General features: G+C 46.2%; 1 protein-coding gene across 1 annotated transcript in view; it reads left to right on the top strand.

Moving 5' to 3' along the window:
- Positions 1 to 336: 336 nt before the first annotated feature.
- Positions 337 to 15,591, top strand: part of RBBP8NL (RBBP8 N-terminal like) — a 47,773-nt gene continuing 32,518 nt past the window's right edge. Inside the window, exon 1 of the mRNA XM_074969593.1 lies at positions 337 to 517. The gene's annotated coding sequence lies outside the window, so the exon portion shown is untranslated. The remainder of the gene's footprint in view (positions 518 to 15,591) is intronic.

Raw genomic sequence — 15,591 nt, forward strand, 5'->3', positions numbered from 1 at the left:
AGAACGGTGGAGTCGGAGGCCTTTTAAGCAGCTTGTACCAACTGAATGTGAGTAGAAGGATTAAACAGGATGCCGTTGTGCTTTCTCTCTGAAACAGCTACCTTATGTAAAAAGAAGAAAAAAATCCCACCTTAACGGCAGATGCATTATTTCAGTGGGCCAGTTTGTTAACACGACTGAGTTCAACCAAGAGCACAAGTTGAACTATAATTATGGGAAAACAATCAAATCTCTATCTGAGTTCATAACAAACTGGTCTTGCCACTTTTTTGTATTATAGCAGAACCTGTTTGACAGCTTTGATTAAGCGGTGCCGCCTTTCTGCTGCTGGGTTAAAGAAACGTAAACCAGTAGAGCAAGTTGGACTGAAAAGAAAAAATTATGGCTTATTGTCTGTGCAAGTTCACCCACACTGCTCACGTCTATCTCCCGTGTACCAAATGACTGGCGATTGTCCACGACTTAACACAAGCGACTGCCGGAGGAGTCGAGAGAGAGAGAGGAGCAGTAACACAGCGTGAGTAATATTGTGCATGGAGTGACCTTTATCTATCCACGACATCCCGTGCAATGTCACAGAGCAAGCGGGGAAAGAGCTGACTAGTTTTGTGCCCACAATGGAGGAAGAGTTGCGGAGGGAAAGCACTTATGCGCTCAGGAGTATAGACCTGTCACTCAGTACCTTGTATCAGGTCCTGTTCAATCTTTAACTGAATGTGTGGAGCTGTTCAGGGATTCAGGGCTATAATCCAGAAGGGTTTTTTCCCTCCTTCCAGTTTTGGTAGGAGATCTAGAGAAAGTTGGATTTCTACTGCATCAGCTGGATTCATTGCCTGCTGCAAAGGGAGAGGGAGACAGCTTGGAAAAGCACATGAGCTAACCAAGCCAGCAGAGATCCACATTGAGTCGTAATTCCATTTCTCTGGTTTTTGGTCTTGGTTGTCCATGTTGGTCCTTTTGCTAAATCGAGCTCCAGCTAGTCAAAAATTAGGGGCAAGGAGAGGGAGATTTTCACAAACAAAACTATGTTTGAAATTTTGGTGTGAAATGTCACTGGAATTTCAAATTCAGAACATGTCAATCAAATCTAAATCAAACTGAAATAAACAGATTTGCCACTGGGTTAGGGATCTGAACAGGCTGCTACAACCTACACTAACAGGCTTGTTCATGGATGCCAGTGTTTGGAAAACATGGGTCGGGACCTTTGGAGAAGCCCATGCAGAATGGCACTGGAACAACTGGGACAGGATGGGAAAAGTGTAAACAAAAAACAAAAAACAAAGGACAGCTGTTGTCTACTGGATTCTATGTTAAACAGCTGCAGTGGGCACTGAGTCATTGTCCACTCCATCCACAACTCCCCTGCTGTACCGCAGAGGTCTCTGAGGAGTGGGTGGACTTTAATAGCATGGGTGCTGCAATCACAATGAGGTGGCTCTCTGTAGGGCCAAGGTGGCAGCTTTCTTGGAATACTTTTGCTTTTGTGGCTTGAAGGGTCCAAGAAAACAAAACTTGCTTTCTCACCTTTCTGTTTCCTTTCTGTATAGCGCTGACCGCTCACAACATTGCACAGCCAGGAATTGTTACGGAAGTGTTTTAACACAGCAGGCAGTGTGGGCTAGTGGATGGGGCAATGGGTTGGGACTCACAAGGCCTAGATTCTTTTCACAGTTCTGACTGAATTTGGGCAAGTCGCTTTCCATGCTGTGTGCCTCAGTTTCCCCATCTGCAAAATGGGGGACAATGTTGTTTCTTTCCTTTGTAAAGAGCTCTGAGATCTAAGGATGAAGTGCTCTATGGAAGAGATAGACATTATTAAATGCAACATTTCTATTGCTCCATTTGCACTGTTTTAAATCCAACAAGTTTTACAGAAAGTATTTAGCTGATTCAAGTATTGCGCCAAACCAAACCATGAATGCACTTGATAACAAATAACTTAAAGCTGGATCATTGGGGTTTTCTTACCTGTCTCTCTTCCCTACCCTAAATCAATCGTCTCTTTGTTCCTGGATAGAAAGGAGTTTGCTCTCCTTTCCCCTACAGAGAACTGGACATCAGATTGCTGTGGTTTCTTTCCCATGCTCACAATGCTGTGAGATTCCCACACCCTCAGCACATCCCAGTGTGGTATCTCCCTGCTGCCAGGTCCAGCACCCTCAGTGTGTCTGCTGGACAATGCTCATTGGGGCAGTAAAAACACTGGGCAGTTATATAGCACTGTAGAGCTTATAATTGCTTTGCAAATGCTAGGGTCCAAAACCTGGACTCCTGTGCAAGGGGCAGTCAATGGGCTTTATGCAAGATGCTTCTGTGGGGGTGCATGGATGGGATCTTCCCTTTCCTCATCCCCCATCCTCCCAGCAGGAAGAAGGAAGCCACCAGTGAAATTGCTGCTCTAGTAGAGGTGGTGTCCACTGTGCACTCTGTCATGCATGGCAGTTTTGCCCAGGTGGGCTAGACTCTCCCATAGCCTTCTCCCCTCCATTCTGTGTACTGGCAGGATTGAAGAAACCCTGCCAGTATTGTGGTGATATGTGCCCTGGAAGTGCCTATAAATAAAATAACTGTAGGCCATTCTACATCTGCAGAGGAGGAGACAGGCTTTATGATACCAAAAAATTACTCTTTACAATCCACCCTGTGCGGCAGGGTAAGCATTATTATCCCTAATACTCATCTGGAGAAACTCAGGCAGGCAGGTTAATTGATTTGCCCAAAGGAGCCAGTGTCAGAGCTGGGAGTAGAGTTCAGGGGTTCCTGCTCCCAGTCCTGTGCTCAGATTAATTCACACCCCTCTGTGTGTCCCACAGGCAATGTGTATTGAGGCTCTGGACATGGACAGGCACTATTCATAAAAGATGTCTTTTAACATTAAAAGCATATGTTATATTGAGCATTCATGGCAGGCAGGGAAGCCACAGTGCGTAACTATGTTCATGCACATCAAGCCCTGGCAGGGATCCCTCTCAGAATGGCACCCTGTCAGGGTTCCCTCCCCACTCTGAACTCTGGGGTACAGATGTGGGGACCCGCATGAAAGACCCCCTAAGCTTAATTCTACCAGCTTAGGTTAAAAACTTCCCCAAGGCACAAATTCTTCCTTGTCCTTGGACGGTATCGATGCCACCACCAAGTGAGTTAGACAAAGATTCAGGAAAAGGACCACTTGGAGTTCCTGTTTCCCCAAAATATCCCCCCAAGCCCCTTCACCCCCTTTCCTGGGGAGGCTTGAGAATAGTATACCAACCAAATAGGTAAACAAGGTGAGCACAGACCAGACCCTTGGGTTTTTAGGACACTAAAAACCAATCAGGTTCTTAAAAACAGAACTTTATTATAAAGAAAAAAGTAAAAGAAACACCTCTGTAAAATCAGGATGGAAGGTAATTTTATAGGGTAATAGATTTAAAACACAGAGGATTCCCCTCTCGGCAAAACCTTAAAGTTACAAAAAAACGGGAATAAACCTCCCTCTTAGCATAGGGAAAATTCACAAGCTAAAACAAAAGATAAGCTAACGCATTTCCTTGCTATTACTTACAATTTTTGTAATCTTGGATGCTTATTTCAGGTAGCGTTGTAGGAGATGGTTTTTCCTGCCCTCGTCCCTCTCTGTCCCAGAGAGAACAACAAAAGAAAACACAAAACAAAACCTCCCCCCCCAGATTTGAAAGGATCTTCTTCCCTTATTGGTCCTTTTGGTCAGGTGCCAACCAGGTTATTTGAGCTTCTTAACCCCTTACAGGTCAAGAAGGGATTTTATGCTACCCTTAGCTGTATGTTTATGACACACCCCTTAATGCATGAGCTGCACTCACTTGCCATGGCAGCAGTAAATGGAAGCCCACATAGATGGGTGGGAAAATACCTTAAGCAAACTAACAGGGCTTTATTCTGCCCTTCCTATGCCAGTGTAAATCATCAGCAGTAAATCCACTGACATCAATGGAGTTCCACTGGGGTAAAACAGGTGTAAGTGAAGGGAGAATCTGGCCTATTAGTTTTGAAAATCTTGGCATTACTGAGATGCCTTGTTAATGGGAGCCCTAGAAGGTATTAAAATTCATAGGCTGAGGACACCAAGGATTGAACCTTGGGGGACATCATAGAAATTGATGACTGCCCGTTATCTTCTGTGCAGTTGGCTAGAAGGGCACAAGCAGAGGACTCCTTCAGTGACTACCTGACTCAATAGTAGTGGCTCTTGCAAAGCTTTTCTTTCACACTTTTCAGAAGTCACAAATCCTTGCATAAACCATCAGTTGCCATCCTTCCTAGGAGAGGAAATCAAAGAGCTGTGCTGGAGAAAGAATGAATGTGTTGGAGTTGGGGAAATCACTTTTTAAATGAATGTTGTAATAGTCAGACAATCTTTGTCATTTTCTTTAGCATAGAGATGTCTTTTCATCATTGGTAGGATATTAGATTCCCGCTTCTCAGCATCGTCTGTATTGTATTATCCACTCTGCTATTGTTAGGCTGGGTAGAGGTGTGGTGAATTTTTCATCAGAAAAGCTATTTAATGCCTAGAAAGAGAAACAACTGAATTTCCAGCATGGATCGTGTACAGAGGAGCTCAAACTGCCAACTGCAGACCTGGATTCCAAAGCCCTGAAACTCTGAGGATGTTTGGCTGTGGGGTTTGCACTGGGGCACATCATTACAATGTCCCAAAAGGAAACTAGCTAGCAGAGATAATCTGTTCCCAGGACCCGTTCAAATCTCACTGCCCCAGGAGGAGCACTGGAGGAACTGGACCTTAGAGAGGTAAATGTACTGTTAGGGCTGGTTGACTGTGGTGGGAAGAAGGTTCTCCCACACCTTCCATGGTGTCAGACACACTTCTTTCTCCCAGTTTGAGTTGAGATATTCATAGAATCGTAGGCCTGGAAGGCACCTCGAGAGGTCATCTAGTCCAGTCCCCTGCACTCATGGCAGGACTGAGTATTACCTAGACCATCCCTGACAGGTGTTTGTCTAACCTGCTCTTAAAAATCTCCAGTGATGGAGATTCCACAACCTCCCTAGGCAATTTATTCTGGTGCCTAACCACCCTGACAGGAAGTTTTTCTTAATGTCCAACCTAAACCACCCTTGCTGCAATTTAAGCCCATTGCTTCTTGTCCTACCCTCAGAAGTTAAGGAGAACAATTTTTCTCCCTCCTCCTTGTAACAACCTTAACAGTTCTGAAAACTGTTATCATGTCCCCTCTCAGTCTTCTCTTCTCCAGACTAAACAAACCCAGTTTTTTCAATCTTTCCTCATAGGTCATGTTTTCTAGATCTTTAATAACTTTTGCTGCTTTTCTCTGGACTTTCTCCAGTTTCTCCACATCTTTCCTGAAATGTGGCACCGAGAACTGGACACAATACTCCAGCTGAGGCCTAATCAATGTGGAGTCGAAAGGAAGAATTACGTCTCATGTCTTCTTTAATACACTCCTGCTAATACATCCCAGAATGATGTTTGCTTTTTTTGCAACAGTGTTACACTGTTGACTCATATTTAGCTTGTGATCCACTATGACCCCCCAAATCCTATTCTTGTATAGCAGCTTGTTTCCAGTCTGCAGTATCATCTAGCCATAGGATTGCATGGCTGTTTTTACCACACTGTCAATGACACAGCTAAGGCACCTATTCAGCAAGATATTTAAGCACATGCCGAACTGTAAGCATGTGAATTGTCCCTGTGATGTCCATGGGCATGTGCTAAAGTATCTTGCTGAATAGGGAATTTAATTTGCCTGGCGGACTGGGTCAGAACATGGGGGAAGAGAAAATTTGGACTCCTAAAGCCTTATTCAAACATGGCCTAATACAAATGTCTTTGCCTCCTAAAATTTGGTGAGAAAGGGAATGGGATGAACATGTTCTAACCAGTCAGCAAATATGCAGTGCATTAGGACAACTTCAGTTTAACATCTGACTAGATTAGCTTTGTAGTAGTAACTTTGGTTTGCAGGCTGGCTTACTGCTCCAACAAATGCAAAATCAAGCCTTTTGTTTTCTAAACCAGAGAAGTGAGCCATCTTACCCACAAGAAGTAGAATCTCCAACTTGTTTAACAGTAGCTGTATGTGCCTCTGCAATGGACAGACAGTAAGGATACTTAGTGTCTTTCAATCAAGCACTTTTAGAAACAGTCACTCATTCTCACTACACCCTGCCAAAAAGTATTCTTCTTCCCATCCAGTTGAGAGGGAAACTGAGGCGCAGAGAGGTTCAGTGGCTTGCCCAAGATCACACAGTGAGTAAATGGCAGAGGTGGAAATAGAACTCAGACATCTTTACTCCCAGCCCCGTGTTTGACCCACTAGACTGCAGGCCCATGACAGTGCTTAATACCTCGCAGGATCAGGCCCTAAATTCTGCCATCGCTCCTCACGAATGAACCGAAAGCTGCATTTAGAACAAAAAGCATTAATCAGAACACTGACTCCATTGTTTGCATTTGAAGAATCCTGTGAACGTGATGGAAGCATGAAAATATAAGAGCTTGCCCAACATTATACTTGTCAGCAAGTTAAAGAAGTATGGGCTGGATGAATGCACTATAAGGTGGGTAGAAAGTTGGCTAGATTGTCGGGCTCAACGGGTAGTGATCAATGGCTCCATGTCTAGTTGGCAGCTGGTGTCAAGTGGAGTGCCCCAGGGGTCGGTCCTGGGGCCGGTTTTGTTCAATATCTTCATAAATGATCTGGAGGATGGTGTGGATTGCACTCTCAGCAAATTTGCGGATGATACTAAACTGGGAGGAGTGGTAGATACGCTGGAGGGCAGGGATAGGATACAGAGGGACCTAGACAAATTGGAGGATTGGGCCAAAAGAAACCTGATGCGGTTCAATAAGGATAAGTGCAGGGTCCTGCACTTAGGATGGAAGAACCCAATGCACAGCTACAGACTAGGGACCGAATGGCTAGGCAGCAGTTCTGCGGAAAAGGACCTAGGGGTTACAGTGGATGAGAAGCTGGATATGAGTCAGCAGTGTGCCCTTGTTGCCAAGAAGGCCAATGGCATTTTGGGATGTATAAGTAGGGGCATAGCGAGCAGATCGAGGGACGTGATCGTTCCCCTCTATTCGACATTGGTGAGGCCTCATCTGGAGTACTGTGTCCAGTTTTGGGCCCCACACTACAAGAAGGATGTGGATAAATTGGAGAGAGTCCAGCGAAGGGCAACAAAAATGATTAGGGGTCTGGAACACATGACTTATGAGGAGAGGCTGAGGGAACTGGGATTGTTTAGTCTGCAGAAGAGAAGAATGAGGGGGGATTTGATAGCTGCTTTCAACTACCTGAGAGGTGGTTCCAGAGAGGATGGTTCTAGACTATTCTCAGTGGTAGAAGAGGACAGGACAAGGAGTAATGGTCTCAAGTTGCAGTGGGGGAGGTTTAGGTTGGATATTAGGAAAAACTTTTTCTCTAGGAGGGTGGTGAAACACTGGAATGCGTTACCTAGGGAGGTGGTAGAATCTCCTTCCTTGGAAGTTTTTAAGGTCAGGCTTGACAAAGCCTTGGCTGGGATGATTTGATTGGGGATTGGTCCTGCTTTGAGCAGGGGGTTGGACTAGATGACCTCCTGAGGTCCCTTCCAACCCTGATATTCTATGATTATAGAATCATATGAACACTGTAGACTCGAGCAAATCTTACTATGAGTAACTGCTTGAGTGCCCTGGTATGTGTATTGTGTAGGTGCGCTTGGCGACAAGGCTTCTTTATGGCCCTGTGGACCTGTTCTGCACTTCATGCTATCACATTCCATTAACCTGAAGGAACATGCAGCTAATAAACAGTCCCAAGGAGGTCTGAGAAAGGGAAGGTTTTTTGATGCAGAGCATCTCGGGCAGATCACAGCAATGTATTACACAACCACCTGAGCGAGCAGCCCTGAGAGGCAGGGAGGTGGCCAGAGCAGGGATGAGATGGGGATGGTATTGAAGGAAACAGTATACTTCACCCAGGATAGCATTGACCTAGCCCTGCCTGACAGCAATGTACTGTGCCAGGCAGCAATGCAGAGTGCATGTGTGTGTTCATAAAAGAGAGAACGCTTTCCTAGCTAGTTATTCTCTGGATTTTGCTGACCAGTATAAATGCCTAGCTAAAAGGATTGCAGGGTTTTTGTGCTGAGTTTATTTAAATAATGAATAAGCCAATAGGGTGCTTTAAGTCGTCAAAGCTCTTTCCAAGTATTGACTAGCCATTTGCACTTGCAAGACATAGAGGAGGCTTCTGATCAGCAGCTATCTTGTCGCTCTGGGAATGCTAGCCTAGATGCCATGGTGATGGGCAGTTCTGGTAGCTGTACCAATAAGAAGAAACGGATCGATCCGAGCATGCGGGGGGTGAAGGGGAGTGAGGTGCATTGGGCTGTTGCTTACCCTTTCTTCTGTGAGCAAGAATGATGGGGTATTTTTCCAGATTCTAACCTCTATCCCCCTTACGCAGTAGGAATATTACTTACCAAAATGATTCTGTTTTGGGGGTTGTTGAGTGAATATGAAGCTATACTGAAGTGAAGAGGACTAGTCACTGGAAATGACAGTCGGATTTTATGGGGGCAGAATGTAATGACCCAAGATGGCACTGGACCAGGACTCTGGGGTTTATCACCCCTGCTGTTGTGAAAAGGGAAATATTTCCTGACCATAAAGACTTCAGCTCTAGCCAGTGTGGTGGGCTCTTTGTGAGGTGGCACGAAGGGGTTATAATCCAGCTGCAAATGGCCTCCTCCACTGGTGCATCTGCACTGCAGCCAGATCTTGCTTCTCTGCCCTCCTGCTACTGGTGTAGAGGAGGTGTCGGGGGCAGAAGAGGGCTTCCACTGGTTAGGCTTCATTCCAGTGGCAGGCTATAAAGCTGCCTGGCAGCAGCTTTAAAATTCATCAAGACTGGCCCAAGAATGAGGAAGCTGGAGCTGGCTCCCTGACACCCCACACAGCCTCTTATCTTACCTCTAGCAGCACAGTGCCCGGAGCTCTGGCTCCATACTGACTCAGAATGTCACACACCAGATTACCAACCCTGCTTCCAGCAGCACCTGGTTCGTGATGAGAGATTTCCCAAATCAAGGCTCCCCTGGTTTGACCCTACTTAGCTCAAGAGTCAACAAGATCACAGAAAAAGGAGGTGTGGGAATAAGGATGGTGCTAGTGCTCTTTGAGAGACAACTCACAAATAATCCATTCCAGGTTTAATATCTGCAGGGCTTGGGAAACTTCAGATCTTTTTAGGCAGACAGAATGAATGTGTTCAATCCAGCTAGTCTCTCTTTGCCTTAACACCAAGACTTGTCTTAATTCTTGGCCCTAAGAAATCTGAGGCCTGGCACAAAGGTTGTTAAGAGTCAAGAAGAAGCCGACAGGCAACCTGCAAAGAGGAGCAAAGTCTGACTAATATTAACCTGTTAGTAGATGCTTTCTGTCAATTCCGAGAAAAGAGTCGTTTTGTTGAAAACCGGGACATCCTTCCATTCATTTCCACCTGCCTGACAATAACAATGCCAGCTGCTCCTGACTACCTTTAGTGTGACCCTCCCTGTTTTTAAAAGATGCTTTAATTTGGAACTTTTCAGTAGGGAAAGCTAGCCGGGCAGCGCAAGGGAGTACCAAATATTTGGTTCTGCTTTGTAAGTCTGAAACACTGGAGCACACGCCATTCTTATAAATAATGTTGCAGAAAAAAGCCAGTTCAATTAAGGACTTCATTATCTGCGTCGTGCCCAATGGGCAGAAATTTTTTCTGTTTATTTGCATGTTCACTACCCAGACTCAAGATGCACGAACCTGGCATTACTCAGCAGCAACAGAAGTTGCTAGTTTATAACAGCACAGATACAATTCATTCTTGTGACAAAAAGCTTTATTCTTCCTTAATTGTACAAGCCCAGGCATCGTTTGTGGAATAAGACATGTGGGGAGCAGAGTAAGAGCTGGAATGAGGAGGGAATTGCATTTTTGAGCCCTATGGAGACCATTGTTCCTAGCTGTGCTTGCCAAATTTGCAAGACACATTTTTAATGCCTGCCATTCAACCACCCACCTATCAGCTCTAAAGTGCCAACCAAGAATTTCAAAGTGCAAGTAACTTGGCTACCCACAATTCAATTAGCCACAGTGCATAAATTTTGTGGGCTAAAAGAGAGCTAAGCAAAATGAGGGCTAGGGCCAAATCGTCAATGTAACATGCAAAGGTTTCCTCTTCCAAAATGTTCATGCACTCCTCCCCCCACATAAGCCCTATTTGCATACATAAACTGGCATGCATATGTGGGATCAGGAATGCAAGAGGATTCTTGGTCTTCCAATAGCCAGGCATGGAAATACGGAGTTTAACTGGTGCACAAGTACTTTTGCCTGTATCTGGTTATGAACATGTGGCCTTTAGAAATGATATTTTAAAAGAGGCTGAAACAAACTTGGAACAGGCAAACCCTTCAGCGAGTATCAAACTCCTCCCTAGACCATGACAGCCATCTTGTCCAAAAACACAGGCCACTGCCACTTGAGCTGAAGGAGAATCTCCATTAGTTGTTAGCAGTGCGGGGTCTATGGCACTGAGCTGAGCGGTTCTATCCAAGAGAGGGCAGTGGAATATTCTTCTGCACCAAAAATTTAAAATCTCTCACTGATGACTGAATAGGGTTACCTTGATAAGACAATAGTGTGTATATTGCCTGATACTGTAATGTGCATTGTTATCAAACTTATTAAAAGTCTTTCCAGGTTATTTTCAACCTGATTTCCAAAACAGAGAGAGTTGGTTAAGGGGAGGGACTGTAGCTAAGGGTTAGAATATAGGTGTGTGAGTCAGGTGTTCTGAATTCTGTTCCTGGCTCGGCTCTTGCCTCTCTCTGTGGCCTTAGTCTTGTCCCTTAATCTTTGTGCTCCTCAGTTTACCCCCCTATAAAATGTGGGTAACAACAGTTCCCTACCAACTTCACAAAGGATTGAGGCCCAATTAATTAATGTTTGGAGGGTAGGGTGTTATCCCCAGATATAGAAGAACAAAGCTTAATATATTAATATTAAGCAGAGTAAGGCTAAGGCAGGCTCCCTGCCTACCCCGGCCCCACACCACTCCCAGAAGGGGCCAACACTCTCCTGCGGCCCCTGGGGAGGGGCAGGGGACACGTGGCTCCGCGTGCTGCCCTTCTCTGCAAGCACCACCCCCGCAGCTCTCCCAGCCAATGGGAGCTGCGGGGGTGGTGCTTGCAGGCAAAAGCAGTGCGCAGAGGAAGACCACTGCCTCCCTCCACCCCAGGGCTGCACTGACCGCGTCTGGGAGCGGCGTGGGGCAAGGGTAGGGAGTCTGCCTTAGCGGCAGTCACGCTGTACCACCAGAGATCGCGATCGACTGTGAGATCCTCTAGGATCGACCAGTCAGTTGCGATCGACCGGTTGGTGACCACTGCAGTAGAGGCTCATGTATTTAGCTCCAAAGGTCCCAGGTTCGATCCTGCCCCGCCGATGACCGGGGTCTCGGTGTTACAAATGCTTTGGCTGTGATTTGGCATAAAGAGTCCGATCCTACAGCTCCATGACTATTTAACTGTGTAAAGCTGCGGGATTGGGCCCAAAGTGAGGCCTGTGATGAGGATACATGAGAAACTGCCCTGCACTGCTATATTGGAGCAGGGATAAGGTGAACCTATTGAACAATAAAGGGTCTTATCCCCCTCAGTGGCTGATCATGCCCAGGACGGGGGGAAGGGCTAGCATAGCAAGGGAAATATAGACCTGGACATTTTCCACAGTGGTCAAAGCAAATCATAGCAATATACATGGGCAATCCCGAACACCAGGGTGCCTTTTTTTTTTTTATAATGGTTTCCATTGATGTATTATGGCAAAACAGATGTCACAGGATTGAAGTAAATCAGTGGACGTGCAGGCTGGGACTTGAAACCTCAGCTTTCTCTAGCTGGATTTGCTTTCGGTTTTCGCTTGCACTAAAATACTGAATCTAAAGAAATAGGAGCAGCGACTCTGCCAAAGCCTGCTGTTCTGGGCAGCCCAGCTGTAAACTAACCGTCTTGCCATTCAAGTTTCGCTTGTTTTGAAGCAATCATGATGATACACAGCAACCTCATTTTTATGTATTTATGACCTGGATCCAGCCACCGAAGCAGCGGTTTGTCTGCACAGGGGCTTTTAGCACTGGTGTAACTGCACTAGCACTGCAGAGTCCTAGCGAAGAGGTTGCAAATGGACGCAAGTCTCGTTTTACGCGGGGGAGGTGAATCTGCAGGCCGGAGTTGTACGGATGGAGCACCAAGGTCATGCTTCACGGGTGCAAACAAACCCAGGGCCTGTTCTACACTGCTCCGCCCGGCCCCACCCCTCAAGCACCCATTCCCACCATCATTCCAACCCACCAAGTCGGATGACAGCCCTGCTATATTGTGCCTGGCAGCATTTTGCACCACAAAGAATCCTGCTCCCAGGGTAGGCATAGGCAAGCCATATGCCTCTTCATATCGCAGCTGCTGAGTTCCTCTTTGCAACTTCCCTGGGCCTTTGCAACGTCCCTGGGCCTTTGCAACACCAGCGTAGGAAAATAGCTTGTGGAGTGCAAGCCAGGAGCACCATTTGCGGGCACTCTGTGCCGCCTTAAGTCTGTTGCAACAATAAATAGATAAATAAAATCAATAAATAAAATAAACGCCCAGCAAAGCTGCAGAGGGTGCAGTGCATCAGAAAAGCAAAACAGTCTCACTCTGGACTACAAAGTACTCCTGCTGGCCCTGGCCCTCCGTGACTGATCCTCCAGCCTCTCTCAGTACAAATCCAATTTAGAGCTCTAAAATTAGAGGAAGATCAGGTAGGGGGAGCCAAGAAATGAAAGTCTGACTAGCAAGAGTAGTTCCTGTCTAGGAATCATATGTCAGAAGGCCTCTGCATGCGTATTATGTAAATCTGTTCTGACACCGGAGAACTGCTGATGGTAAAGCCGCTACATCCCACAGTGTGAAAGCCTCCGAGCCCTGCAAACTTCAAGTTCATTTGTGTTTTAAATACTTCAGCGTATTCAGCTAGGCGCTTCCTTTTGAAAGCAAACACTGCTCAGGGTGGAGTTCTTGCCACTGGCACAATCTGCAACCTGAGCTTCATGGAAGTCCTGCCCTCCTGCAGATTCCCATAGGGTCCGGCTGCTCCCTCTGAATGAGACTGACACTGCCATTAAAATTAATGACAGGCTGGGAAAATCACCAGGGAACCGGAAACCACTCAGTGTTATGGTGTCAAAGGCAGCAGTCCAGAGGACGTCCACAAATGTGGTAATTGTGCATGACAGTGGGTAGTTAAGAGCAGAATTACCTGATTTACTTGAGCATGTGTAAGGTTTGTAGCTGCAAGCACAGGTCGGGGGTGGGGAGGGAGCAACAATTGGGCCCCTGTCTTTCAAAATTTGGTAAAAGATTAAAAGGCAAAGCGTGCATCTGTGTCAGGACTTGTGGAACTTGGTGAATATGAATGCTTTGAAGAGGTGGCTGTGCCTTTAAGTGGAGTACTGGTTGTAAGCTAGAGTCTACGGAAAAGTCCTATAGAATTGAACAGAAAGGGGGAACTTTCCTATTGGTCTATTGACCCATCCTGTAGAATTTATTAGCGAATAATATGTCTGCTATAGAATTCTATTGGATGGGTCAAAAACCAATAGAAATTATGTCATTCTCTATTAGATTCTTCTATTAGAGCAATGTCTACAGAAACCTACCAGCTTTCCCATTAGGGATGTGCTTGGAGATAGGAAGAAGTTAAGACAAGCAAATAAACACTAGGGACTTGAAAGCCATTCTACCCACTTACATCAGGGTTGAATTTGGCTCCAGGAGTTCAGAGGAAGAAGATGAGAAAACCATGTGGCTTCAAGAAGATCCTAACTCCTCTCTCCAGCCAGGAGTATGAGTGTAACTTTGAAGTGTCCCCCACACAAAGCAATGTGTGTGTGACACAGAGAGAGGCTACATGGTGGTAGACCCTAGGAAAGGCTAAGGCAACCCCTGGAAGTGAAATCCTCACTCCATTGAAGTCAGTGGCAAAACTCCCATTGAGCTCATTGGGGCTAAGATTTCTCCCAGGTCTTGGTTCTGCAACCGTTGCTCACGCTGAGCAGTGCTTACTCCTTCAGGGGGTCCCACTGAAGTGAATGGGGCTCCTCCCACCAGGGCCGCACAATGGGAGGACTTGCATCTTTCTTTCCTGGGAGGTAAATAAGGACCCAAAGCCAGGTTCCGGAGAACATTATTAAGCGCATGGGAAGTGAAGGTGCAGAGAGCAGCAGGCATGGCAGTGGAACATTGTTCCATGGATGCCCCTAAGATGGTGTTTTGGTTGCACTGTCGGGAAAGGCCAGATGGAAAACTCACCTGGTGAGCCAGAAAATTCACACTCTCTGATCTATCTAACGTCATTGCGCTCCCACACTGCTACCGCATCCAGCCAGGCGCCTCTGCCCCGAGAGATGCTCCCTCGAGCGGCTCTAGCTTTCCTCAGGCGTAGCTTTTCTGAACCTGGCTGCAGTTATGGAGACAGCCTAGAGGTGTAAGGGCAGGGTTCCATCTTCGAAACAATGAGCTCGCTTCCAACACTGAGGATGTGTTTAGCAAGTGCCCCGTCATTGTGAAATATGACCGGTTCCGCTTCGACAGCGCTTCAAAAGGCTCCCACTCCAGCACTATGTTGAAGGGTGGACTGGTATATATTAAAGTGACAGTTCTAAAGAAGGCTCGGGGCTATAAATGAAATCATTGTTTGGAGGAGTGAACCTAATACTCAGGTCCTTTGTCGTCTGGTCTTCATCAATTCATCTCCCTCAATAAATTCTCCCAAACTGCAAAGCCAATGCATGGAGAAAATGGAGGAGCTTATGCAGGTGTCAAAGGAATGGGGAGTCTGTGGGGGAGAGGGGTTCTGGGCATGACATCACAGTCTGTCTACGGTGAAGGGAAAAGAAAGCAAAGCGGATGAGCTCAACAAGTAGGGATGCCTGTGTTTTCCAGGAGAGCCTGAAGGTGCGTAAGGACTTGTTCTTCAGAGCCTGCAGGCCAAATCCAACCACGGTGCAACAGCATCAGCTCCAGGTGTGACCCAGAGTCTCAGGCAAACTATGCTAGTCATTACAAAAAGCAGACACTGGCTTGGATTCTTTAGAAGAAGGGAGTGGGGTGTACATGTAGCAACTGTTATCTTGGTCATCACCAGGGACCTTTGAGTTAACAGGAGGAGCCTTTACAACTTGAGCTAAAGGTCCAGATCCTAAAATGTATTTAGGCCCCTAACTCCCATTACAATCAATAGGAGTTAGGCCCCTTGCAGATCAGGGCCTGAATCCCCAGCTGGGAACTGTAGCAGACTGGTATAACACATACTGGCCAGTGATCTAAGTACACTGATGTCTTTTGGGAGTCATGCAACATCTTCAACAGGTTAAAGAATAAGTTAGATGCATTCAAGTCAGCAGGGCTTGATGAAATTCACCATAGGGTACTTAAGGACCTAACTGAAGCAATCTCAGAGCCATTAGCAATTATCCTTGGGAACTTATGAAGGGCAGGTTGGGTCCCAGAAGACCC

The sequence above is a fragment of the Natator depressus genome, chromosome 13 (genome assembly GCF_965152275.1).
Source record: "Natator depressus isolate rNatDep1 chromosome 13, rNatDep2.hap1, whole genome shotgun sequence".
NCBI classification, from domain to species: domain Eukaryota; kingdom Metazoa; phylum Chordata; order Testudines; family Cheloniidae; genus Natator; species Natator depressus.